Source organism: Pogona vitticeps, chromosome 6 (genome assembly GCF_051106095.1).
Source record: "Pogona vitticeps strain Pit_001003342236 chromosome 6, PviZW2.1, whole genome shotgun sequence".
Classification (NCBI taxonomy): Eukaryota; Metazoa; Chordata; class Lepidosauria; order Squamata; family Agamidae; genus Pogona; species Pogona vitticeps.
In genome coordinates, this window is record NC_135788.1 from 56,386,731 (window position 1) to 56,413,980 (window position 27,250).

Sequence of the window (27,250 nt, forward strand, 5' to 3'; positions counted from 1 at the left end):
CAAAACGGCCGCCGGATAAATGGCTCCCTGCTGTTTTCTTGGACGGATTACTCACAAGACAGCCACCGAAAATGGCCACCCTATGGAGGATCGCCGCCGCACTGTTTTTAGCCTATTGGAACGCAATAAACGGGTTTAAGTTTCAATGGTTTTTTGCATTACGACTATCTCGTTCTACAGTGATTTCACAAGAACGAATTAATGTCGAAATGCAGGGAACCTCTGTATTAAGGCTAGAATGGAGTAAATGAAGAACAACAGAAAGAAGCGGAAGATCCTGCTTCAGAGTAATAAAACTAGAATGAAGCAAATCAAGAAAGAACAGAAAGTATCTAGAGTATTAAGGCTAGAATGGTAAAAAGAAAAAAACAACAGAAAGAAGCGAAAATCATATTTCAGTGTATTTAAGCTAGAATGAAGTAAATCAGGAAAGATCAAGAGAACGAAGCGAAAGAGATCATGTTTAACTGTATTAATGTTAGAATGCAATTCAAGACAGAAGAGAAAGCAAAAGTTTATTAAAGCTACAATGTATATCAATAAACAACAGAAGCAACCTAAAGAAAACGTGTTCGACTGTATTAAAGATAGAATGATGTAAATCAAGAAAGAAGAAGAGAAAGAAGCGAAAGAGATCATATTTAGGAGTATTAAGGCTAGAATGAAGTAAATGAACAGAAAGAAGTAAAAGATGTTTAGGAGTAATGATAGAATGAAAAAGAAACTATAGGACGCGAAACAGATCATATTAAAGCTAGAATGAAGTAAATCAGGAACAAGAGATCTTGAACAAGTGTGAAGGCAAGATTGAAGTAATTCAACAGAAAGAAGCAAGAGAGATCCTGTTTAAGAATAGAATTTATAAAGAAACAGGAAGCGAAGAGCTCATTTCAGTCTATTCGCTAGAATTAAATTAAATACATATATAGAATGAACTAAACCAAGAAAGAACAAAAGATGGAAGAAAATGATCAAATTTAAGAGCATAATAGAATGAATTCAATCAAGAACAACAGAAAGAAGCGAGAGCTCAGGATTCAGTGTATTAGCTAGACTTAAGTAAGGAACAAAAAAAAAGCAGGCTAAATCTTGTTCCAGGGTATTACGGCTATAATTATGTAAATCAGTAATAGAATCGTTTGTGCTAATGCTAGAACGAAGTAAACCAATGAACAACAGAAACAACCTAAAGAAATTTTGTTCGAGTGTACTAAGGCTACAAGGAAGTAAATCAATAGAAAGGAGAGGTGCTAAACATGCTCTTCTACTTGTTCTTCACTTCCTCCCTTCTATCCTTAATACACGGAACATAATCTCCTGTTTTTCTTTCTTGATTTACATCATTTGTACATTCGAACAAATTTTCTTTAGGTTGTTTTCTTTCTAGCCTTAACACATATGACCTCTTTGGCTTCTATCTCTCCAATATTCTTAAACAGGAACTTTTGCTTCTTGTTCCTTCTTGTACTAAATTCTATCCTTAATAATGATCTCATCTGCGTAATCCTTAATGTACTGAAACATGATCTCTCCCTTTTTTGTGTTATTCCTTTCTAGCCATAATACACGACAATTTTTTCTTTAGGTTCCTGTTCTTTCCTGAAGTCCTTCATTCTAGCCTCAAAAATTATGTTTCGCTTATTATTTTTTACTTTAGTTCATTCTAGCCTTCCTACACTGAAACATGACCTTTTCTTTCTGTTCTATCTTGATTTAATTCTAGCCTTTATACAACTTGTTCATTATTTACATTTCAGCCTTTAATACATGCTCTTTCCTTTCTGTTTTTCTTTCTCCTACATCATTCTAGCCTGAATACTCGTAAACATTGTCACTTTTTCTGCTATTTTTTAGCCTTAATACTCAAACATTCTCTTTCGCTTCTTTCTATAGTTCTGTCGATTTACTTCATTCCATCAATACTTTTACACAACTTCTTTCGCTTTTACCTGTTCTTTCATGTACATCATTCCATCCTTAGTAAACATTTCTTTCGCTTTTTTCTGTTCTTGTTCATTTCAGAATACACTCGGTTTTCTTTAGTTGTTTCTGTTGTTCTTTTTTGATTTACTTCATTCTAGCCTTAAACATGCTTTTTCGCTTCTTTCTGTTCTTTTCTGATTTACGTCTTTCCATCCTTAATACTCTTAAACATGATCTCTTTCGCTTGCTTCTTTTGTTCCTTCTTAAATTACTTCATTGCAGCCTTAGTACACTCGAAAAAGTTTTCTTTAGGTTGTTTTTGTTGTTCTTTATTGATTGAATTCTAGCCTGAACAAGTGTGCTCTGAGTTCCTTCTGTTGTCTTCTTGTATTATTTCTAGCTATAATATTCTTAAAAATGCTCTTTCGCTTCTTTCTATAGTTTCGTCGATTTACTTCCTTCCATCCGAAATACTCTCGTTCACTTTTTCTGTTCTGTCTTGTACTATATTCTAGCTTTAATACTCTTACACTTCTTTCTGTTGTTCTTTATTGATTTACTTCATTGGACCCGAACATGTTTTCTTTAGGTTGTTTCTGTTATTTATTGATTTACTTTATTCTAGCCTTAATACTCAAGCATGACTTTTTTCGCTTTCTGTTCTTTCTTGATTTACTTCATTTTAGCCTTAATGCCATAAACATGATCTGATTAGCCTTCTGTTGTTGTTTCTTGATTTACTTCATTCTAGCCTTCATCCGTGCCCGGCGTCTTCGGAGGACAGCGCTCTGTGCTCTGGTGTAGTTGGCTTGGGAGTGCAATATTTATGGATGTGAGATAGTCTTTTCCTGGAGATGGGTGATTAATGTGTATTGTTGTGGTAAGAAGAGGCCGGCCACAGAGACTGACGAAATGTTAGGAAGAACAATCTTCAGAACACGGCCAAAGAGCCCGAAAAACCCACAACAACCATTGTTTGTTTGTTTGTTTTTCATAACCCTTAATCACTAACCCTAATCCTAACCCGACTTTTTCTTTCTTTCTTTCTTTCTTCCTGCAGGCTTCTGCGGTAAGAACAACACAAAGAAGCGAAATCATGTTTAAGAGCATTATGGATGAAGTAAATCAAGAAAGAACAGAAATAAGCGAAAGACCCTTAACCCTATGTTAACCTTTACCCGAGCCCTTGCATTAACCCTTACCCTAACACTGACCCCAAACATAACCCTAACCCCAACCCTAACATTAACCCAAACATAACCCTAACCTAAACCGAATACTAACCTAACCTAACCCAACCCCGAACCCTAATCCTAACCTTTACCCTAAAGAGAAACCTAACCGTAACCTTAACCCTAACCATTCCTTATTTTAAAGCTTTATTGATAATAGCCTTTATAAACCAGAACAAACTTTTCTTACATTATTTCTGTCGTCCTCAAACATGATTTTCACTTTTTCTGTTGTTCTCTTGATTTTCTAGCCTTAATACTGTTAAACTTGATCTCTTTCGATTTATTTTGATCTTTCTTGATTTATTTCATCGTAGCTTTAATACACTCGAACAAGTTTTCTGTAGGATGTTTCTGTTCTTTCTTTATTCATTCTATGGTCTCTTTCGCTTCTTTCTGTTCTTTCTTCATTTACTTCATCCTTTCCTTAATACTCTTAAACATATCTCTTTCTCTTGTTTCTGTTTTTCTTTATTGATTCTCTCTCTCTTCTAGAAAGGCTAGAATAAAGTAAATCGAGAAAGAACATCAGAAAAACGCGAAAGAGATCGTAAGAATACAGTCGTGCCCTGCTTTATAATGGCCTCGCATTACGACGAAACTTCATTACGGCAACGTTTTTGCGACCGCAAAACAATGGTCGGAATAGGCTTTTTTCACTTTGCGACGAACGGTTCACTGCGTCGGGAACCGATTCTTTGCAAAACGACGATTTTCCTAAAGCTGTTCGGCGGTTTCAAAACGGCCGCCGGATAAATGGCTCCCTGCTGTTTTCTTGGACGGATTACTCACAAGACAGCCACCGAAAATGGCCACCCTATGGAGGATCGCCGCCGCACTGTTTTTAGCCTATTGGAACGCAATAAACGGGTTTAAGTTTCAATGGTTTTTTGCATTACGACTATCTCGTTCTACAGTGATTTCACAAGAACGAATTAATGTCGAAATGCAGGGAACCTCTGTATTAAGGCTAGAATGGAGTAAATGAAGAACAACAGAAAGAAGCGGAAGATCCTGCTTCAGAGTAATAAAACTAGAATGAAGCAAATCAAGAAAGAACAGAAAGTATCTAGAGTATTAAGGCTAGAATGGTAAAAAGAAAAAAACAACAGAAAGAAGCGAAAATCATATTTCAGTGTATTTAAGCTAGAATGAAGTAAATCAGGAAAGATCAAGAGAACGAAGCGAAAGAGATCATGTTTAACTGTATTAATGTTAGAATGCAATTCAAGACAGAAGAGAAAGCAAAAGTTTATTAAAGCTACAATGTATATCAATAAACAACAGAAGCAACCTAAAGAAAACGTGTTCGACTGTATTAAAGATAGAATGATGTAAATCAAGAAAGAAGAAGAGAAAGAAGCGAAAGAGATCATATTTAGGAGTATTAAGGCTAGAATGAAGTAAATGAACAGAAAGAAGTAAAAGATGTTTAGGAGTAATGATAGAATGAAAAAGAAACTATAGGACGCGAAACAGATCATATTAAAGCTAGAATGAAGTAAATCAGGAACAAGAGATCTTGAACAAGTGTGAAGGCAAGATTGAAGTAATTCAACAGAAAGAAGCAAGAGAGATCCTGTTTAAGAATAGAATTTATAAAGAAACAGGAAGCGAAGAGCTCATTTCAGTCTATTCGCTAGAATTAAATTAAATACATATATAGAATGAACTAAACCAAGAAAGAACAAAAGATGGAAGAAAATGATCAAATTTAAGAGCATAATAGAATGAATTCAATCAAGAACAACAGAAAGAAGCGAGAGCTCAGGATTCAGTGTATTAGCTAGACTTAAGTAAGGAACAAAAAAAAAGCAGGCTAAATCTTGTTCCAGGGTATTACGGCTATAATTATGTAAATCAGTAATAGAATCGTTTGTGCTAATGCTAGAACGAAGTAAACCAATGAACAACAGAAACAACCTAAAGAAATTTTGTTCGAGTGTACTAAGGCTACAAGGAAGTAAATCAATAGAAAGGAGAGGTGCTAAACATGCTCTTCTACTTGTTCTTCACTTCCTCCCTTCTATCCTTAATACACGGAACATAATCTCCTGTTTTTCTTTCTTGATTTACATCATTTGTACATTCGAACAAATTTTCTTTAGGTTGTTTTCTTTCTAGCCTTAACACATATGACCTCTTTGGCTTCTATCTCTCCAATATTCTTAAACAGGAACTTTTGCTTCTTGTTCCTTCTTGTACTAAATTCTATCCTTAATAATGATCTCATCTGCGTAATCCTTAATGTACTGAAACATGATCTCTCCCTTTTTTGTGTTATTCCTTTCTAGCCATAATACACGACAATTTTTTCTTTAGGTTCCTGTTCTTTCCTGAAGTCCTTCATTCTAGCCTCAAAAATTATGTTTCGCTTATTATTTTTTACTTTAGTTCATTCTAGCCTTCCTACACTGAAACATGACCTTTTCTTTCTGTTCTATCTTGATTTAATTCTAGCCTTTATACAACTTGTTCATTATTTACATTTCAGCCTTTAATACATGCTCTTTCCTTTCTGTTTTTCTTTCTCCTACATCATTCTAGCCTGAATACTCGTAAACATTGTCACTTTTTCTGCTATTTTTTAGCCTTAATACTCAAACATTCTCTTTCGCTTCTTTCTATAGTTCTGTCGATTTACTTCATTCCATCAATACTTTTACACAACTTCTTTCGCTTTTACCTGTTCTTTCATGTACATCATTCCATCCTTAGTAAACATTTCTTTCGCTTTTTTCTGTTCTTGTTCATTTCAGAATACACTCGGTTTTCTTTAGTTGTTTCTGTTGTTCTTTTTTGATTTACTTCATTCTAGCCTTAAACATGCTTTTTCGCTTCTTTCTGTTCTTTTCTGATTTACGTCTTTCCATCCTTAATACTCTTAAACATGATCTCTTTCGCTTGCTTCTTTTGTTCCTTCTTAAATTACTTCATTGCAGCCTTAGTACACTCGAAAAAGTTTTCTTTAGGTTGTTTTTGTTGTTCTTTATTGATTGAATTCTAGCCTGAACAAGTGTGCTCTGAGTTCCTTCTGTTGTCTTCTTGTATTATTTCTAGCTATAATATTCTTAAAAATGCTCTTTCGCTTCTTTCTATAGTTTCGTCGATTTACTTCCTTCCATCCGAAATACTCTCGTTCACTTTTTCTGTTCTGTCTTGTACTATATTCTAGCTTTAATACTCTTACACTTCTTTCTGTTGTTCTTTATTGATTTACTTCATTGGACCCGAACATGTTTTCTTTAGGTTGTTTCTGTTATTTATTGATTTACTTTATTCTAGCCTTAATACTCAAGCATGACTTTTTTCGCTTTCTGTTCTTTCTTGATTTACTTCATTTTAGCCTTAATGCCATAAACATGATCTGATTAGCCTTCTGTTGTTGTTTCTTGATTTACTTCATTCTAGCCTTCATCCGTGCCCGGCGTCTTCGGAGGACAGCGCTCTGTGCTCTGGTGTAGTTGGCTTGGGAGTGCAATATTTATGGATGTGAGATAGTCTTTTCCTGGAGATGGGTGATTAATGTGTATTGTTGTGGTAAGAAGAGGCCGGCCACAGAGACTGACGAAATGTTAGGAAGAACAATCTTCAGAACACGGCCAAAGAGCCCGAAAAACCCACAACAACCATTGTTTGTTTGTTTGTTTTTCATAACCCTTAATCACTAACCCTAATCCTAACCCGACTTTTTCTTTCTTTCTTTCTTTCTTTCTTTCTTTCTTTCTTTCTTCCTGCAGGCTTCTGCGGTAAGAACAACACAAAGAAGCGAAATCATGTTTAAGAGCATTATGGATGAAGTAAATCAAGAAAGAACAGAAATAAGCGAAAGACCCTTAACCCTATGTTAACCTTTACCCGAGCCCTTGCATTAACCCTTACCCTAACACTGACCCCAAACATAACCCTAACCCCAACCCTAACATTAACCCAAACATAACCCTAACCTAAACCGAATACTAACCTAACCTAACCCAACCCCGAACCCTAATCCTAACCTTTACCCTAAAGAGAAACCTAACCGTAACCTTAACCCTAACCATTCCTTATTTTAAAGCTTTATTCATAATAGCCTTTATAAACCAGAACAAACTTTTCTTACATTATTTCTGTCGTCCTCAAACATGATTTTCACTTTTTCTGTTGTTCTCTTGATTTTCTAGCCTTAATACTGTTAAACTTGATCTCTTTCGATTTATTTTGATCTTTCTTGATTTATTTCATCGTAGCTTTAATACACTCGAACAAGTTTTCTGTAGGATGTTTCTGTTCTTTCTTTATTCATTCTATGGTCTCTTTCGCTTCTTTCTGTTCTTTCTTCATTTACTTCATCCTTTCCTTAATACTCTTAAACATATCTCTCTTGTTTCTGTTTTTCTTTATTGATTCTCTCTCTCTTCTAGAAAGGCTAGAATAAAGTAAATCGAGAAAGAACATCAGAAAAACGCGAAAGAGATCGTAAGAATACAGTCGTGCCCTGCTTTATAATGGCCTCGCATTACGACGAAACTTCATTACGGCAACGTTTTTGCGACCGCAAAACAATGGTCGGAATAGGCTTTTTTCACTTTGCGACGAACGGTTCACTGCGTCGGGAACCGATTCTTTGCAAAACGACGATTTTCCTAAAGCTGTTCGGCGGTTTCAAAACGGCCGCCGGATAAATGGCTCCCTGCTGTTTTCTTGGACGGATTACTCACAAGACAGCCACCGAAAATGGCCACCCTATGGAGGATCGCCGCCGCACTGTTTTTAGCCTATTGGAACGCAATAAACGGGTTTAAGTTTCAATGGTTTTTTGCATTACGACTATCTCGTTCTACAGTGATTTCACAAGAACGAATTAATGTCGAAATGCAGGGAACCTCTGTATTAAGGCTAGAATGGAGTAAATGAAGAACAACAGAAAGAAGCGGAAGATCCTGCTTCAGAGTAATAAAACTAGAATGAAGCAAATCAAGAAAGAACAGAAAGTATCTAGAGTATTAAGGCTAGAATGGTAAAAAGAAAAAAACAACAGAAAGAAGCGAAAATCATATTTCAGTGTATTTAAGCTAGAATGAAGTAAATCAGGAAAGATCAAGAGAACGAAGCGAAAGAGATCATGTTTAACTGTATTAATGTTAGAATGCAATTCAAGACAGAAGAGAAAGCAAAAGTTTATTAAAGCTACAATGTATATCAATAAACAACAGAAGCAACCTAAAGAAAACGTGTTCGACTGTATTAAAGATAGAATGATGTAAATCAAGAAAGAAGAAGAGAAAGAAGCGAAAGAGATCATCTTTAGGAGTATTAAGGCTAGAATGAAGTAAATGAACAGAAAGAAGTAAAAGATGTTTAGGAGTAATGATAGAATGAAAAAGAAACTATAGGACGCGAAACAGATCATATTAAAGCTAGAATGAAGTAAATCAGGAACAAGAGATCTTGAACAAGTGTGAAGGCAAGATTGAAGTAATTCAACAGAAAGAAGCAAGAGAGATCCTGTTTAAGAATAGAATTTATAAAGAAACAGGAAGCGAAGAGCTCATTTCAGTCTATTCGCTAGAATTAAATTAAATACATATATAGAATGAACTAAACCAAGAAAGAACAAAAGATGGAAGAAAATGATCAAATTTAAGAGCATAATAGAATGAATTCAATCAAGAACAACAGAAAGAAGCGAGAGCTCAGGATTCAGTGTATTAGCTAGACTTAAGTGTCGGGATTTTGGAGTTTAGAGCTCCATCTTGTGGTTGTTTAGGGATACATCAGTGATGTTTAACATAATCATTATTTTAGTATAATCATGCATTCTCCTGTGATTCTCCTTATAATCATCCCATTGTTATGTGATTCTCGTTGTGCGCAAGCGTGGAATGCCTTAAGACTGATAACCACACGACACCTCTATGGCCAAATTCTTATCTTATGCTAATTTTGCTTGTTTTGCATGCTTAATAAAAGCGTCTGGGGTGAAGAAGGTAGCCATATTCTTCTTCTTCACTACCGGTACCTGAATACTAACAAGATAAAGTCTGCAGTGTCTTTTTTCTCAGAGAGTTTTCTCATCAACTGTTGCTGGGCAGGCCTGGTAACAGTTCCCTGGTTATTTCCCACATCTGGTGCCCCTGTGTGAGGCCACACGGGTTTCAACGACCGACGAAAGGTTCCTCGACGAAAGGTTCTTCGTTCTCATCCACGCCCGGCATGGGTTTCTGCGCGCTTACATCTTAAAAAGATCCCGGGTGAGTGTTATCGGTCAAGTAAGAACACAAAGAAATGGGGTCCTCATTGTCTCATGAACAACAAAAATTTTGCAACGACCTCTTTCATCTCCTGACGGAAAATGGGCATTCAGTCACAAAAAAGGAGGTGGAAAACCTTATCTGGGCAATTGATGAGGTTTGTCCTTGGATGCCGGCATACGGTACTTTTGATCTTGAGAAATGGACTAAAATTGGCACGAGCTTTCAAAGCAATCCAAAAGTTCACTCCCGTGTGCTTTTCACTTGGTGTAAAGTCAGAGCCTGTTTAAAAGACTTGACACCGAATAACATCTTATTCAATCAGCACTTGGAATGCGGGGGTGGACAATTACCTCCATTGCCTCAAATTTTGCCACCTCTTCCTTCGGCTCTGCCGCCACCTCTTCCTTCGGCTCTGCCGCCTCCAAATGAGCAGGAATGGCTGTTGCCAAGAAAGCCTCCAGACAGAGATAAACAGGACAATGAGGACTCCAATCCCCTGGACTTTTTCTCAACTGACATTCAGCACGGGGGGGTTACAAGCACAGTTTCAGTCCCTGTGTCCCAAAATTTCTCTGCAACTCTGGCTGCAGCACTTATGGACTCAGGAGATGCAGGCAATGACATGATTTCTGCCTTCCCAATAATCAGGGGACCCCCGGCTGCTGATGGGGCGCCGGGACCTGCTCGTTATGAGTCCCTAAGCTATCAGATGTTAAAGGAGCTGCAGCGTAGTGCTAAGGAAAATGGAATTCATGCACCATACACCAAGGCACTTTTGGAGAACTTATCTGAGCAGCGCCTAACTCCTGCTGATTGGAAGTTGCTCATCCGATCCTTATGGCCCCCAGCTCAAGCACTCCTCTGCATAGAGGAGTGGAAGCACCTTGCCACTGAGCAACATGAAAAGAATGCAAGGGCTAATCCTGTTATCCCAATTACTAGGGATATGTTAATAGGAGAAGGCAACTTTACTACAATACAGCAACAAACTGCTTTAACTGACCAAGCCCTTACTCAGACTGGTCAGCTTGTTCAAAAAGCTTGGAGAAAGATACCAGGGACAGGGGCAGAGTCTGTCTCCACATTTGCTGGCATACACCAGGGAGCTAAAGAACCCTATGTGGACTTTGTCAATCGCCTCCTAACAGCCCTGGATAGACAGGTGGAGAGCTTTAAAGCTCGCACAATGCTGTCAAAGCAATTGGCATTTGAAAACGCTAACCAGGAGTGCAAGCAGGCATTGGCATCCATTTATGGCAAAGCTGATACCACCATTCAGGACATGCTGAAGGTATGCCAAAATATAGGCTCTCATGCCCATAAAGCACAGCTGTTTGCCGCTGCAGTACAAGTTGCAGCAAACCCTGCTGCTGGCAAAAAATGCTTCGCTTGTGGAAAGGAGGGGCATTTTCGGGCAAATTGCAGATCCGCCCCTAAAGAGGGTGCCCGCCCTACCAGAAAATGTCCCCTTTGTAATAAAGGATTTCATTGGGCTAATCAATGCCGTTCTCGCCCAAACAATCAGGGAAACGCCAAGACGGGCCAGCCCCAGGCCCAGGAAAAGAATTAGGGGCCCCACATGAGGATAATCCTACCCCAAATGAGGACACTGGCTCCCAAGACTACATACCACCACTTGCTAAAGACTGGATAGAAATATGCAATCGTAGAGAGGCTGCAAACTGGGGGTGGTCAGTGGATACTGCTCAGACAGCTGGAAACAACGGCATCATAGTCAAAGTTGCAGATCCTGTGTTTTTAAACCTCCCAGGGATAAATTCTCCAGTGCTAGTTGGCATTCCTGCTCCAATTCCTTCAGGCTTTATGGGACTTTTGTTGCCACTTGAGCCTAACTCTAATTTGGAGGTCACTCCGGGGATGTTTTTTCCTTCTGACTCCTCCACATTTGTGATTCATGTTCGTTCATCTGCTCCCTTACACCTCCCGGTGGGGATGGGAATTGGAAAGATGTTTTTGCTTCCAAATGCTTCTAATGAAAAGCCCTCCACCCCTGTGAAAGTGCCTGATAATTTGCTTATGGCCACTATTGCTCTTTCTGATCAAAGACCTTTGTTAACAATTACAATGGCAGGACAAGCTGTCCGTGGTTTGCTGGACTCAGGAGCCGACGTTACAGTTGTAGCAAAACGGGACTGGCCAGCATCTTTACCTTTGCAACAGGCAGCTGCAGTGTATGGTGTGGGAGGTTTTACTGCTGCAGAACAGAGCGCTCACAGTATCATTTTTCAGTCAGAAAACAAGGCTGTGCAACTGAAGCCTTTAGTCATGGACATTCCGATAACACTGTGGGGGCGAGACTTGCTGTCTCAGCTCGGAGCTGTTATTCATACAAATTTATTGTAAGGGCCTCCCCCTCAGCGCCGCTGCACGCTCTGCCCATTAAATGGATGGACACTACTCCTGTGTGGGTTCCACAATGGGCTATGACGTCACAGAGGTTGCGAGCGGCGGAGGCCATTATTCAGGAACAACTCAGACTAGGGCACATTCAGAACAGCACCAGTCCATGGAATAGTCCTATTTTCGTGATAAAAAAGAAGTCTGGCAACTGGAGATTGTTACAGGACTTAAGAAAAGTCAATGAAAAAATGCAAATTATGGGACCATTGCAATGTGGTATGCCTAATCCTAACATGATACCAACTGAGTTTGACTTAAGGGTCATTGATCTCAAAGACTGTTTCTTTTCTATTCCATTGGCCTCAGAGGACAGGGAAAAATTTGCATTCACACTTCCAGTGTATAACAATGACCGTCCAACCCCACGTTTTGAACCTTGTGTCCTCCCACAAGGAATGGCAAATAGCCCCAGTTTGTGTCAATTATTTGTTGCTACAGCCCTTGAACCATTCCGCAAAGCCTTCCCTCACATACTGGTATATCATTATATGGATGATATCTTGATATCTGCTAAAGAAATTACTTCACAGCATATGGAGTTCCTCACTGCTACATTAACATCATTTGGACTCTGTATTGCCCCGGATAAGGTTCAAACAGTACCTCCATTTCTATATTTGGGCCACAAGCTGTCTGAAACAGCATCCATCCCTGCTTTACCACAGCTTAAAATACCTTCTTCCTTTACGCTAATGGAACTTCAGAGCCTTTTGGGACACATCAATTGGGCACGTCCTTTTTTGGCACTGTCTACCAATGATCTCTCACCACTGTTTGCTGCACTTGCTGGTCATACCTCTCCTGCTGATGTAATCCCTGTTACTGCATCTATGAAAGCCGCATTACAGCTGATCTCTCAAAGATTTCGTCTGCAGGCTGTGGATCGTCTGCCCACAAAAGACACTCTCCTTTCATGTGCTATCTTAGCTACACCACTGCTGCCAACTGCAGTCCTATATGCTCCGGACAAGAAGGATAGAATTGCAATTATTGAATGGCTGCACTTGCCCCACACTCCCTCAAGGAACTTGTACCCCTGGGTCAACGCAGTGGCAGATTTATTTGCCAAAGCTCGCTCCAGATGTTGCCAACTGTCAGGGACAGATCTTAACTCTGTTTATTTTCCTTTTTCACAGGATGATGTTGACAAGCTGCTACAAACATCACATTCTTTTCAAATCGCCTCTGCTGATTTCATTGGAAAAATTTTGCCTAACCCTCCAAAAGACAAACGCTTGACATTCCTTTCCTGTGTTTCTTATAAATTAACCTCCTGTTTTTCTCCCCAGCCTCTCCCCCATGCACGCACTCTCTTCACAGATGGTTCGCCTTCTCGAGGTGTTGTCGTGTGGCAGGATCATGAAGGACAATGGGTATCGAATTTCACAGACACGCAATCTTCAGCCCAGCGCTCAGAATTAGCTGCTGTCATATTAGCCTTTGAACTTTTTTCTAATGATGATTTTAACCTTATTGTAGACTCACAATATGTTTATAAACTCCTCATAAATCTGCCTTCTTCTTATCTCTCTCCTTGTATGGATAAGAACCTGTATTCTCTCTTTTCCCGGCTTCAATCGTTACTTCAGAGCAGAACAACATTTTGTTTCATTGCACATATACGTTCTCATTCTCAACTTCCTGGATATATAACTGAAGGGAATGCTGTTGCTGATTCATTTCTCAAGCAGAATGCATGTGCCTTCAATATTTTTTCTGATCCGTTTGCTTCACATGAAATGTTTCATCAGTCTGCGAAAACTCTTCACAAAATGTTTTCTATCCCCATGACACAGGCAAGAGACATTGTAGCAGCCTGCCCTGCCTGCAGCAGATCTCCCTTAAACCTACAGTATGATGCTGTTAATCCCAGGGGGGAACTAGCAAATGAAATTTGGCAAATGGACGTCACACAAGTGCAGGCTTTAGCTCCGTTGTCTAAACTACATTTGACTGTGGATACATTCTCTGGTTTTATTTGGGCTACTCCGCTTCGTGGAGAGACTGCAAGACATGTCATTCAGCATTGCATCCGAACTTTTGCTGTAATGGGCCGTCCAAAGGTTTTAAAAACGGACAATGGAGCGGCCTATACATCATCTGCCTTTCAAGATTTTTGTGTTCAATGGGGCATCCAACTGAAGCATGGAATTCCTTTTAATTCCACAGGGCAAGCGATTGTGGAAAGAGCACATTTAACCTTTAAATCTCTTTTGCAGAAGCAAACCTCCGGCAAAGGGATTTCTGTGGCAGATGTTCCAATGGTTGTTGCAAAAGTTCTGTATACCTTAAATTTTTTGCTTTTCCCTCATAACAGGGCTCACACTCCAGTCGAACTTCATTTCAGGTCCGAAGAGCCGCTTCCTCGACCACTGGTCTCCTACCGCCAGCCGCCAAATCCAGAGTGGCAGGGCCCGGTTCCTTTGATAACTTGGGGAAGAGGATCCGCCGCGGTCGCTTTGGACAAAGGAGCTGCTTGGATTCCAGCGAGATGTGTTCGGCCATGGCGTGGACCTCCGCAATCCAACTCTTAGGACTGCTTGAACTGTTCTTCTTTCCATATATTTCTGCCCCGGGCACGGGGGGTAACTCTTGGGTACAACATGCTCGGTATATGTTTGATGTTCATGGACAGAATGTTTCTCTTGTGTATGAATCCCCTATAGCTGTGGGTTCCATGAGCCTGCTGCCTGCTCTTATTAATGATCCAACCCTGATTCTTGCCTCTTTGCAAAGTATTTCAGAACCTGGTCAATCTGAACTTCTTTTCCATGCTGTTCCTCCTACTCCTAAGATGTCAAAGGTTAGATGGTTTCAATTCACTCGCCATACTCATGGTTTGTGTTTCTGTTGTACACATAAAGGGAACTGGAATACCAAGGTTCCAGGTTTCAATCAATCTGCACACCGCTTTAAAGCTTTAAAAAATTATACAGCATGTAACAATGAATTCTGGCTCTCAGCACAACACGGAGGCAAATTTGGTTATATGAATGCCTCCCTTAATCCCACTGGCCTTGTGAATGTCTCTACGGAACATTCCACCTTGGCTGACATTTATCCTGATTTTCCTTTCATGCAGGCTAATTTTACAGGATCAGGTTCAATCTGTGGTCACATGTTTGTAAAAGATCCAAATTTATGGTTCTTTTTTGATCAGTATGCGACAAATTTTCATCCTGGTTATCTTTCTGGCGCTTGTGCAGGTATAGGGTTTTTAACCTTCCCTGTACAAGTATTCGATCCTCTGACTGTTACTAATGATGTAGTTTCTGATTCCACACTACCTTTTTCTGTTCCATATCCTACTTCCTCCCCTCCTGCCTATTCTAATTCATCTTTTAGTGAGAGGAGAAAGAGACGGTCAGTTAATCTTCACAAGGACCGTCACTTTGGACCATTGGGTCCTCATTGCAAGGATGAAGTGATAGTGCGAGCACAAATGTCATCCTCTGATGCAGGCCGTGTTGGAGGAGGGTCAGTTACAGGTATGCTCACCTTAGGATCCTATCCAGGCATCATTGCACAAGAAAACAGGCATAGCATTTTGGGCCTGACTTGTCGCCTGGAAAAAACAGTTAATGCTACTACGAAAATTATTAGAGATCTGCAGAATGAAATAGAACAGTTGCAACAAATCCAATTGCAGCATCGTTTGGCTCTTGATTATTTGCTTGCACGCTCTCATACAGGCTTTTGCAAAATAGTAGGTACTCAATGTATTGTTCGCTTTCATAATTTGAATCGTTCAATTGAACATGAATTAGCTGATTTACATGCTGCCATTACCAATAATATTTACACTTCCCCGTGGACTGGCTTTTGGGATTTTTTGTGGTCCTGGCTTCCAGATCTCGGATGGCTTCGCATGCTCCTGATGTATGGTATCATTTTCTTGATCATTGCTATTGTCATCTGCTGTTTTTTGCAATGTATTCCTTCATTGATTCATGTTTTCCTTAAGTGCTGCCGCAAATCTGTGAAATCAATGTCTTTATCTGCTAAGCAAATGTATCAAATCAAATATCATGTATTGCATTCTAGAGATGATGAAGAATTTTTTCCTGCCCTTGATGCACCACCTACAGGATGGGATGCCATGGATGTTCCCCTCCATCAACAACGTCATTCTTTGGATTCGGAGCCTGCTGATGTCTATAACTGGCAGCACCTTGCTCATCCAAAATGAAATAAAAACGGAGGGAATGTCGGGATTTTGGAGTTTAGAGCTCCATCTTGTGGTTGTTTAGGGATACATCAGTGATGTTTAACATAATCATTATTTTAGTATAATCATGCATTCTCCTGTGATTCTCCTTATAATCATCCCATTGTTATGTGATTCTCGTTGTGCGCAAGCGTGGAATGCCTTAAGACTGATAACCACACGACACCTCTATGGCCAAATTCTTATCTTATGCTAATTTTGCTTGTTTTGCATGCTTAATAAAAGCGTCTGGGGTGAAGAAGGTAGCCATATTCTTCTTCTTCACTACCGGTACCTGAATACTAACAAGATAAAGTCTGCAGTGTCTTTTTTCTCAGAGAGTTTTCTCATCAACTGTTGCTGGGCAGGCCTGGTAACAGTTCCCTGGTTATTTCCCACACTTAAGTAAGGAACAAAAAAAAAGCAGGCTAAATCTTGTTCCAGGGTATTACGGCTATAATTATGTAAATCAGTAATAGAATCGTTTGTGCTAATGCTAGAACGAAGTAAACCAATGAACAACAGAAACAACCTAAAGAAATTTTGTTCGAGTGTACTAAGGCTACAAGGAAGTAAATCAATAGAAAGGAGAGGTGCTAAACATGCTCTTCTACTTGTTCTTCACTTCCTCCCTTCTATCCTTAATACACGGAACATAATCTCCTGTTTTTCTTTCTTGATTTACATCATTTGTACATTCGAACAAATTTTCTTTAGGTTGTTTTCTTTCTAGCCTTAACACATATGACCTCTTTGGCTTCTATCTCTCCAATATTCTTAAACAGGAACTTTTGCTTCTTGTTCCTTCTTGTACTAAATTCTATCCTTAATAATGATCTCATCTGCGTAATCCTTAATGTACTGAAACATGATCTCTCCCTTTTTTGTGTTATTCCTTTCTAGCCATAATACACGACAATTTTTTCTTTAGGTTCCTGTTCTTTCCTGAAGTCCTTCATTCTAGCCTCAAAAATTATGTTTCGCTTATTATTTTTTACTTTAGTTCATTCTAGCCTTCCTACACTGAAACATGACCTTTTCTTTCTGTTCTATCTTGATTTAATTCTAGCCTTTATACAACTTGTTCATTATTTACATTTCAGCCTTTAATACATGCTCTTTCCTTTCTGTTTTTCTTTCTCCTACATCATTCTAGCCTGAATACTCGTAAACATTGTCACTTTTTCTGCTATTTTTTAGCCTTAATACTCAAACATTCTCTTTCGCTTCTTTCTATAGTTCTGTCGATTTACTTCATTCCATCAATACTTTTACACAACTTCTTTCGCTTTTACCTGTTCTTTCATGTACATCATTCCATCCTTAGTAAACATTTCTTTCGCTTTTTTCTGTTCTTGTTCATTTCAGAATACACTCGGTTTTCTTTAGTTGTTTCTGTTGTTCTTTTTTGATTTACTTCATTCTAGCCTTAAACATGCTTTTTCGCTTCTTTCTGTTCTTTTCTGATTTACGTCTTTCCATCCTTAATACTCTTAAACATGATCTCTTTCGCTTGCTTCTTTTGTTCCTTCTTAAATTACTTCATTGCAGCCTTAGTACACTCGAAAAAGTTTTCTTTAGGTTGTTTTTGTTGTTCTTTATTGATTGAATTCTAGCCTGAACAAGTGTGCTCTGAGTTCCTTCTGTTGTCTTCTTGTATTATTTCTAGCTATAATATTCTTAAAAATGCTCTTTCGCTTCTTTCTATAGTTTCGTCGATTTACTTCCTTCCATCCGAAATACTCTCGTTCACTTTTTCTGTTCTGTCTTGTACTATATTCTAGCTTTAATACTCTTACACTTCTTTCTGTTGTTCTTTATTGATTTACTTCATTGGACCCGAACATGTTTTCTTTAGGTTGTTTCTGTTATTTATTGATTTACTTTATTCTAGCCTTAATACTCAAGCATGACTTTTTTCGCTTTCTGTTCTTTCTTGATTTACTTCATTTTAGCCTTAATGCCATAAACATGATCTGATTAGCCTTCTGTTGTTGTTTCTTGATTTACTTCATTCTAGCCTTCATCCGTGCCCGGCGTCTTCGGAGGACAGCGCTCTGTGCTCTGGTGTAGTTGGCTTGGGAGTGCAATATTTATGGATGTGAGATAGTCTTTTCCTGGAGATGGGTGATTAATGTGTATTGTTGTGGTAAGAAGAGGCCGGCCACAGAGACTGACGAAATGTTAGGAAGAACAATCTTCAGAACACGGCCAAAGAGCCCGAAAAACCCACAACAACCATTGTTTGTTTGTTTGTTTTTCATAACCCTTAATCACTAACCCTAATCCTAACCCGACTTTTTCTTTCTTTCTTTCTTTCTTTCTTTCTTTCTTTCTTCCTGCAGGCTTCTGCGGTAAGAACAACACAAAGAAGCGAAATCATGTTTAAGAGCATTATGGATGAAGTAAATCAAGAAAAGAACAGAAATAACCCTATGTTAACCTTTACCCGAGCCCTTGCATTAACCCTTACCCTAACACTGACCCCAAACATAACCCTAACCCCAACCCTAACATTAACCCAAACATAACCCTAACCTAAACCAAATACTAACCTAACCTAACCCAACCCCGAACCCTAATCCTAACCTTTACCCTAAAGAGAAACCTAACCGTAACCTTAACCCTAACCATTCCTTATTTTAAAGCTTTATTCATAATAGCCTTTATAAACCAGAACAAACTTTTCTTACATTATTTCTGTCGTCCTCAAACATGATTTTCACTTTTTCTGTTGTTCTCTTGATTTTCTAGCCTTAATACTGTTAAACTTGATCTCTTTCGATTTATTTTGATCTTTCTTGATTTATTTCATCGTAGCTTTAATACACTCGAACAAGTTTTCTGTAGGATGTTTCTGTTCTTTCTTTATTCATTCTATGGTCTCTTTCGCTTCTTTCTGTTCTTTCTTCATTTACTTCATCCTTTCCTTAATACTCTTAAACATATCTCTTTCTCTTGTTTCTGTTTTTCTTTATTGATTCTCTCTCTCTTCTAGAAAGGCTAGAATAAAGTAAATCGAGAAAGAACATCAGAAAAACGCGAAAGAGATCGTAAGAATACAGTCGTGCCCTGCTTTATAATGGCCTCGCATTACGACGAAACTTCATTACGGCAACGTTTTTGCGACCGCAAAACAATGGTCGGAATAGGCTTTTTTCACTTTGCGACGAACGGTTCACTGCGTCGGGAACCGATTCTTTGCAAAACGACGATTTTCCTAAAGCTGTTCGGCGGTTTCAAAACGGCCGCCGGATAAATGGCTCCCTGCTGTTTTCTTGGACGGATTACTCACAAGACAGCCACCGAAAATGGCCACCCTATGGAGGATCGCCGCCGCACTGTTTTTAGCCTATTGGAACGCAATAAACGGGTTTAAGTTTCAATGGTTTTTTGCATTACGACTATCTCGTTCTACAGTGATTTCACAAGAACGAATTAATGTCGAAATGCAGGGAACCTCTGTATTAAGGCTAGAATGGAGTAAATGAAGAACAACAGAAAGAAGCGGAAGATCCTGCTTCAGAGTAATAAAACTAGAATGAAGCAAATCAAGAAAGAACAGAAAGTATCTAGAGTATTAAGGCTAGAATGGTAAAAAGAAAAAAACAACAGAAAGAAGCGAAAATCATATTTCAGTGTATTTAAGCTAGAATGAAGTAAATCAGGAAAGATCAAGAGAACGAAGCGAAAGAGATCATGTTTAACTGTATTAATGTTAGAATGTAATTCAAGACAGAAGAGAAAGCAAAAGTTTATTAAAGCTACAATGTATATCAATAAACAACAGAAGCAACCTAAAGAAAACGTGTTCGACTGTATTAAAGATAGAATGATGTAAATCAAGAAAGAAGAAGAGAAAGAAGCGAAAGAGATCATATTTAGGAGTATTAAGGCTATAATGAAGTAAATGAAGAACAGAAGGAAGTAAAAGATCATGTTTAGGAGTACTGATAGAATGAAAAAGAAACTATAGGACGCGAAACAGATCATATTTATTAAAGCTAGAATGAAGTAAATCAGGAACAAGAGATCTTGAACAAGAGTGTGAAGGCAAGAATGAAGTAATTCAACAGAAAGAAGCAAGAGAGATCCTGTTTAAGAATAGAATTTATAAAGAAACAGGAAGCGAAGAGCTCATTTCAGTCTATTCGCTAGAATTAAATTAAATACATATATAGAATGAACTAAACCAAGAAAGAACAAAAGATGGAAGAAAATGATCAAATTTAAGAGCATAATAGAATGAATTCAATCAAGAACAACAGAAAGAAGCGAGAGCTCAGGATTCAGTGTATTAGCTAGACTTAAGTAAGGAACAAAAAAAAAGCAGGCTAAATCTTGTTCCAGGGTATTACGGCTATAATTATGTAAATCAGTAATAGAATCGTTTGTGCTAATGCTAGAACGAAGTAAACCAATGAACAACAGAAACAACCTAAAGAAACTTTGTTCGAGTGTACTAAGGCTACAAGGAAGTAAATCAATAGAAAGGAGAGGTGCTAAACATGCTCTTCTACTTGTTCTTCACTTCCTCCCTTCTATCCTTAATACACGGAACATAATCTCCTGTTTTTCTTTCTTGATTTACATCATTTGTACATTCGAACAAATTTTCTTTAGGTTGTTTTCTTTCTAGCCTTAACACATATGACCTCTTTGGCTTCTATCTCTCCAATATTCTTAAACAGGAACTTTTGCTTCTTGTTCCTTCTTGTACTAAATTCTATCCTTAATAATGATCTCATCTGCGTAATCCTTAATGTACTGAAACATGATCTCTCCCTTTTTTGTGTTATTCCTTTCTAGCCATAATACACGACAATTTTTTCTTTAGGTTCCTGTTCTTTCCTGAAGTCCTTCATTCTAGCCTCAAAAATTATGTTTCGCTTATTATTTTTTACTTTAGTTCATTCTAGCTTTCCTACACTGAAACATGACCTTTTCTTTCTGTTCTATCTTGATTTAATTCTAGCCTTTATACAACTTGTTCATTATTTACATTTCAGCCTTTAATACATGCTCTTTCCTTTCTGTTTTTCTTTCTCCTACATCATTCTAGCCTGAATACTCGTAAACATTGTCACTTTTTCTGCTATTTTTTAGCCTTAATACTCAAACATTCTCTTTCGCTTCTTTCTATAGTTCTGTCGATTTACTTCATTCCATCAATACTTTTACACAACTTCTTTCGCTTTTACCTGTTCTTTCATGTACATCATTCCATCCTTAGTAAACATTTCTTTCGCTTTTTTCTGTTCTTGTTCATTTCAGAATACACTCGGTTTTCTTTAGTTGTTTCTGTTGTTCTTTTTTGATTTACTTCATTCTAGCCTTAAACATGCTTTTTCGCTTCTTTCTGTTCTTTTCTGATTTACGTCTTTCCATCCTTAATACTCTTAAACATGATCTCTTTCGCTTGCTTCTTTTGTTCCTTCTTAAATTACTTCATTGCAGCCTTAGTACACTCGAAAAAGTTTTCTTTAGGTTGTTTTTGTTGTTCTTTATTGATTGAATTCTAGCCTGAACAAGTGTGCTCTGAGTTCCTTCTGTTGTCTTCTTGTATTATTTCTAGCTATAATATTCTTAAAAATGCTCTTTCGCTTCTTTCTATAGTTTCGTCGATTTACTTCCTTCCATCCGAAATACTCTCATTCACTTTTTCTGTTCTGTCTTGTACTATATTCTAGCTTTAATACTCTTACACTTCTTTCTGTTGTTCTTTATTGATTTACTTCATTGGACCCGAACATGTTTTCTTTAGGTTGTTTCTGTTATTTATTGATTTACTTTATTCTAGCCTTAATACTCAAGCATGACTTTTTTCGCTTTCTGTTCTTTCTTGATTTACTTCATTTTAGCCTTAATGCCATAAACATGATCTGATTAGCCTTCTGTTGTTGTTTCTTGATTTACTTCATTCTAGCCTTCATCCGTGCCCGGCGTCTTCGGAGGACAGCGCTCTGTGCTCTGGTGTAGTTGGCTTGGGAGTGCAATATTTATGGATGTGAGATAGTCTTTTCCTGGAGATGGGTGATTAATGTGTATTGTTGTGGTAAGAAGAGGCCGGCCACAGAGACTGACGAAATGTTAGGAAGAACAATCTTCAGAACACGGCCAAAGAGCCCGAAAAACCCACAACAACCATTGTTTGTTTGTTTGTTTTTCATAACCCTTAATCACTAACCCTAATCCTAACCCGACTTTTTCTTTCTTTCTTTCTTTCTTTCTTTCTTTCTTCCTGCAGGCTTCTGCGGTAAGAACCACACAAAGAAGCGAAATCATGTTTAAGAGCATTATGGATGAAGTAAATCAAGAAAAGAACAGAAATAACCCTATGTTAACCTTTACCCGAGCCCTTGCATTAACCCTTACCCTAACACTGACCCCAAACATAACCCTAACCCCAACCCTAACATTAACCCAAACATAACCCTAACCTAAACCGAATACTAACCTAACCTAACCCAACCCCGAACCCTAATCCTAACCTTTACCCTAAAGAGAAACCTAACCGTAACCTTAACCCTAACCATTCCTTATTTTAAAGCTTTATTCATAATAGCCTTTATAAACCAGAACAAACTTTTCTTACATTATTTCTGTCGTCCTCAAACATGATTTTCACTTTTTCTGTTGTTCTCTTGATTTTCTAGCCTTAATACTGTTAAACTTGATCTCTTTCGATTTATTTTGATCTTTCTTGATTTATTTCATCGTAGCTTTAATACACTCGAACAAGTTTTCTGTAGGATGTTTCTGTTCTTTCTTTATTCATTCTATGGTCTCTTTCGCTTCTTTCTGTTCTTTCTTCATTTACTTCATCCTTTCCTTAATACTCTTAAACATATCTCTTTCTCTTGTTTCTGTTTTTCTTTATTGATTCTCTCTCTCTTCTAGAAAGGCTAGAATAAAGTAAATCGAGAAAGAACATCAGAAAAACGCGAAAGAGATCGTAAGAATACAGTCGTGCCCTGCTTTATAATGGCCTCGCATTACGACGAAACTTCATTACGGCAACGTTTTTGCGACCACAAAACAATGGTCGGAATAGGCTTTTTTCACTTTGCGACGAACGGTTCACTGCGTCGGGAACCGATTCTTTGCAAAACGACGATTTTCCTAAAGCTGTTCGGCGGTTTCAAAACGGCCGCCGGATAAATGGCTCCCTGCTGTTTTCTTGGACGGATTACTCACAAGACAGCCACCGAAAATGGCCACCCTATGGAGGATCGCCGCCGCACTGTTTTTAGCCTATTGGAACGCAATAAACGGGTTTAAGTTTCAATGGTTTTTTGCATTACGACTATCTCGTTCTACAGTGATTTCACAAGAACGAATTAATGTCGAAATGCAGGGAACCTCTGTATTAAGGCTAGAATGGAGTAAATGAAGAACAACAGAAAGAAGCGGAAGATCCTGCTTCAGAGTAATAAAACTAGAATGAAGCAAATCAAGAAAGAACAGAAAGTATCTAGAGTATTAAGGCTAGAATGGTAAAAAGAAAAAAACAACAGAAAGAAGCGAAAATCATATTTCAGTGTATTTAAGCTAGAATGAAGTAAATCAGGAAAGATCAAGAGAACGAAGCGAAAGAGATCATGTTTAACTGTATTAATGTTAGAATGTAATTCAAGACAGAAGAGAAAGCAAAAGTTTATTAAAGCTACAATGTATATCAATAAACAACAGAAGCAACCTAAAGAAAACGTGTTCGACTGTATTAAAGATAGAATGATGTAAATCAAGAAAGAAGAAGAGAAAGAAGCGAAAGAGATCATATTTAGGAGTATTAAGGCTATAATGAAGTAAATGAAGAACAGAAGGAAGTAAAAGATCATGTTTAGGAGTACTGATAGAATGAAAAAGAAACTATAGGACGCGAAACAGATCATATTTATTAAAGCTAGAATGAAGTAAATCAGGAACAAGAGATCTTGAACAAGAGTGTGAAGGCAAGAATGAAGTAATTCAACAGAAAGAAGCAAGAGAGATCCTGTTTAAGAATAGAATTTATAAAGAAACAGGAAGCGAAGAGCTCATTTCAGTCTATTCGCTAGAATTAAATTAAATACATATATAGAATGAACTAAACCAAGAAAGAACAAAAGATGGAAGAAAATGATCAAATTTAAGAGCATAATAGAATGAATTCAATCAAGAACAACAGAAAGAAGCGAGAGCTCAGGATTCAGTGTATTAGCTAGACTTAAGTAAGGAACAAAAAAAAAGCAGCCTAAATCTTGTTCCAGGGTATTACGGCTATAATTATGTAAATCAGTAATAGAATCGTTTGTGCTAATGCTAGAACGAAGTAAACCAATGAACAACAGAAACAACCTAAAGAAACTTTGTTCGAGTGTACTAAGGCTACAAGGAAGTAAATCAATAGAAAGGAGAGGTGCTAAACATGCTCTTCTACTTGTTCTTCACTTCCTCCCTTCTATCCTTAATACACGGAACATAATCTCCTGTTTTTCTTTCTTGATTTACATCATTTGTACATTCGAACAAATTTTCTTTAGGTTGTTTTCTTTCTAGCCTTAACACATATGACCTCTTTGGCTTCTATCTCTCCAATATTCTTAAACAGGAACTTTTGCTTCTTGTTCCTTCTTGTACTAAATTCTATCCTTAATAATGATCTCATCTGCGTAATCCTTAATGTACTGAAACATGATCTCTCCCTTTTTTGTGTTATTCCTTTCTAGCCATAATACACGACAATTTTTTCTTTAGGTTCCTGTTCTTTCCTGAAGTCCTTCATTCTAGCCTCAAAAATTATGTTTCGCTTATTATTTTTTACTTTAGTTCATTCTAGCCTTCCTACACTGAAACATGACCTTTTCTTTCTGTTCTATCTTGATTTAATTCTAGCCTTTATACAACTTGTTCATTATTTACATTTCAGCCTTTAATACATGCTCTTTCCTTTCTGTTTTTCTTTCTCCTACATCATTCTAGCCTGAATACTCGTAAACATTGTCACTTTTTCTGCTATTTTTTAGCCTTAATACTCAAACATTCTCTTTCGCTTCTTTCTATAGTTCTGTCGATTTACTTCATTCCATCAATACTTTTACACAACTTCTTTCGCTTTTACCTGTTCTTTCATGTACATCATTCCATCCTTAGTAAACATTTCTTTCGCTTTTTTCTGTTCTTGTTCATTTCAGAATACACTCGGTTTTCTTTAGTTGTTTCTGTTGTTCTTTTTTGATTTACTTCATTCTAGCCTTAAACATGCTTTTTCGCTTCTTTCTGTTCTTTTCTGATTTACGTCTTTCCATCCTTAATACTCTTAAACATGATCTCTTTCGCTTGCTTCTTTTGTTCCTTCTTAAATTACTTCATTGCAGCCTTAGTACACTCGAAAAAGTTTTCTTTAGGTTGTTTTTGTTGTTCTTTATTGATTGAATTCTAGCCTGAACAAGTGTGCTCTGAGTTCCTTCTGTTGTCTTCTTGTATTATTTCTAGCTATAATATTCTTAAAAATGCTCTTTCGCTTCTTTCTATAGTTTCGTCGATTTACTTCCTTCCATCCGAAATACTCTCATTCACTTTTTCTGTTCTGTCTTGTACTATATTCTAGCTTTAATACTCTTACACTTCTTTCTGTTGTTCTTTATTGATTTACTTCATTGGACCCGAACATGTTTTCTTTAGGTTGTTTCTGTTATTTATTGATTTACTTTATTCTAGCCTTAATACTCAAGCATGACTTTTTTCGCTTTCTGTTCTTTCTTGATTTACTTCATTTTAGCCTTAATGCCATAAACATGATCTGATTAGCCTTCTGTTGTTGTTTCTTGATTTACTTCATTCTAGCCTTCATCCGTGCCCGGCGTCTTCGGAGGACAGCGCTCTGTGCTCTGGTGTAGTTGGCTTGGGAGTGCAATATTTATGGATGTGAGATAGTCTTTTCCTGGAGATGGGTGATTAATGTGTATTGTTGTGGTAAGAAGAGGCCGGCCACAGAGACTGACGAAATGTTAGGAAGAACAATCTTCAGAACACGGCCAAAGAGCCCGAAAAACCCACAACAACCATTGTTTGTTTGTTTGTTTTTCATAACCCTTAATCACTAACCCTAATCCTAACCCGACTTTTTCTTTCTTTCTTTCTTTCTTTCTTTCTTCCTGCAGGCTTCTGCGGTAAGAATACAGTCGTGCCCTGCTTTATAATGGCCTCGCATTACGACGAAACTTCATTACGGCAACGTTTTTGCGACCGCAAAACAATGGTCGGAATAGGCTTTTTTCACTTTGCGACGAACGGTTCACTGCGTCGGGAACCGATTCTTTGCAAAACGACGATTTTCCTAAAGCTGTTCGGCGGTTTCAAAACGGCCGCCGGATAAATGGCTCCATGCTGTTTTCTTGGACGGATTACTCACAAGACAGCCACCGAAAATGGCCACCCTATGGAGGATCGCCGCCGCACTGTTTTTAGCCTATTGGAACGCAATAAACGGGTTTAAGTTTCAATGGTTTTTTGCATTACGACTATCTCGTTCTACAGTGATTTCACAAGAACGAATTAATGTCGAAATGCAGGGAACCTCTGTATTAAGGCTAGAATGGAGTAAATGAAGAACAACAGAAAGAAGCGGAAGATCCTGCTTCAGAGTAATAAAACTAGAATGAAGCAAATCAAGAAAGAACAGAAAGTATCTAGAGTATTAAGGCTAGAATGGTAAAAAGAAAAAAACAACAGAAAGAAGCGAAAATCATATTTCAGTGTATTTAAGCTAGAATGAAGTAAATCAGGAAAGATCAAGAGAACGAAGCGAAAGAGATCATGTTTAACTGTATTAATGTTAGAATGCAATTCAAGACAGAAGAGAAAGCAAAAGTTTATTAAAGCTACAATGTATATCAATAAACAACAGAAGCAACCTAAAGAAAACGTGTTCGACTGTATTAAAGATAGAATGATGTAAATCAAGAAAGAAGAAGAGAAAGAAGCGAAAGAGATCATCTTTAGGAGTATTAAGGCTAGAATGAAGTAAATGAACAGAAAGAAGTAAAAGATGTTTAGGAGTAATGATAGAATGAAAAAGAAACTATAGGACGCGAAACAGATCATATTAAAGCTAGAATGAAGTAAATCAGGAACAAGAGATCTTGAACAAGTGTGAAGGCAAGATTGAAGTAATTCAACAGAAAGAAGCAAGAGAGATCCTGTTTAAGAATAGAATTTATAAAGAAACAGGAAGCGAAGAGCTCATT

General features: G+C 37.8%; 2 long non-coding RNA genes across 3 annotated transcripts in view; one reads left to right on the forward strand and one right to left on the reverse strand.

Annotated features, from left to right (window-relative positions):
- The window catches only part of LOC144583526 (uncharacterized), a 297,629-nt gene that overhangs the window by 109,132 nt on the left and 161,247 nt on the right, over nucleotides 1-27,250 (reverse strand). The window lies entirely within an intron of this gene.
- On the forward strand, nucleotides 8,860-16,334 carry LOC144583524 (uncharacterized). Of its 2 annotated transcripts, none has more exons than XR_013537340.1 (2): nucleotides 8,860-9,388; nucleotides 14,130-16,334. It is a non-coding gene; the product is annotated as an uncharacterized LOC144583524 (long non-coding RNA). The 2 variants fall into 2 exon arrangements; XR_013537341.1 differs by having other exon boundaries at nucleotides 14,160-16,334.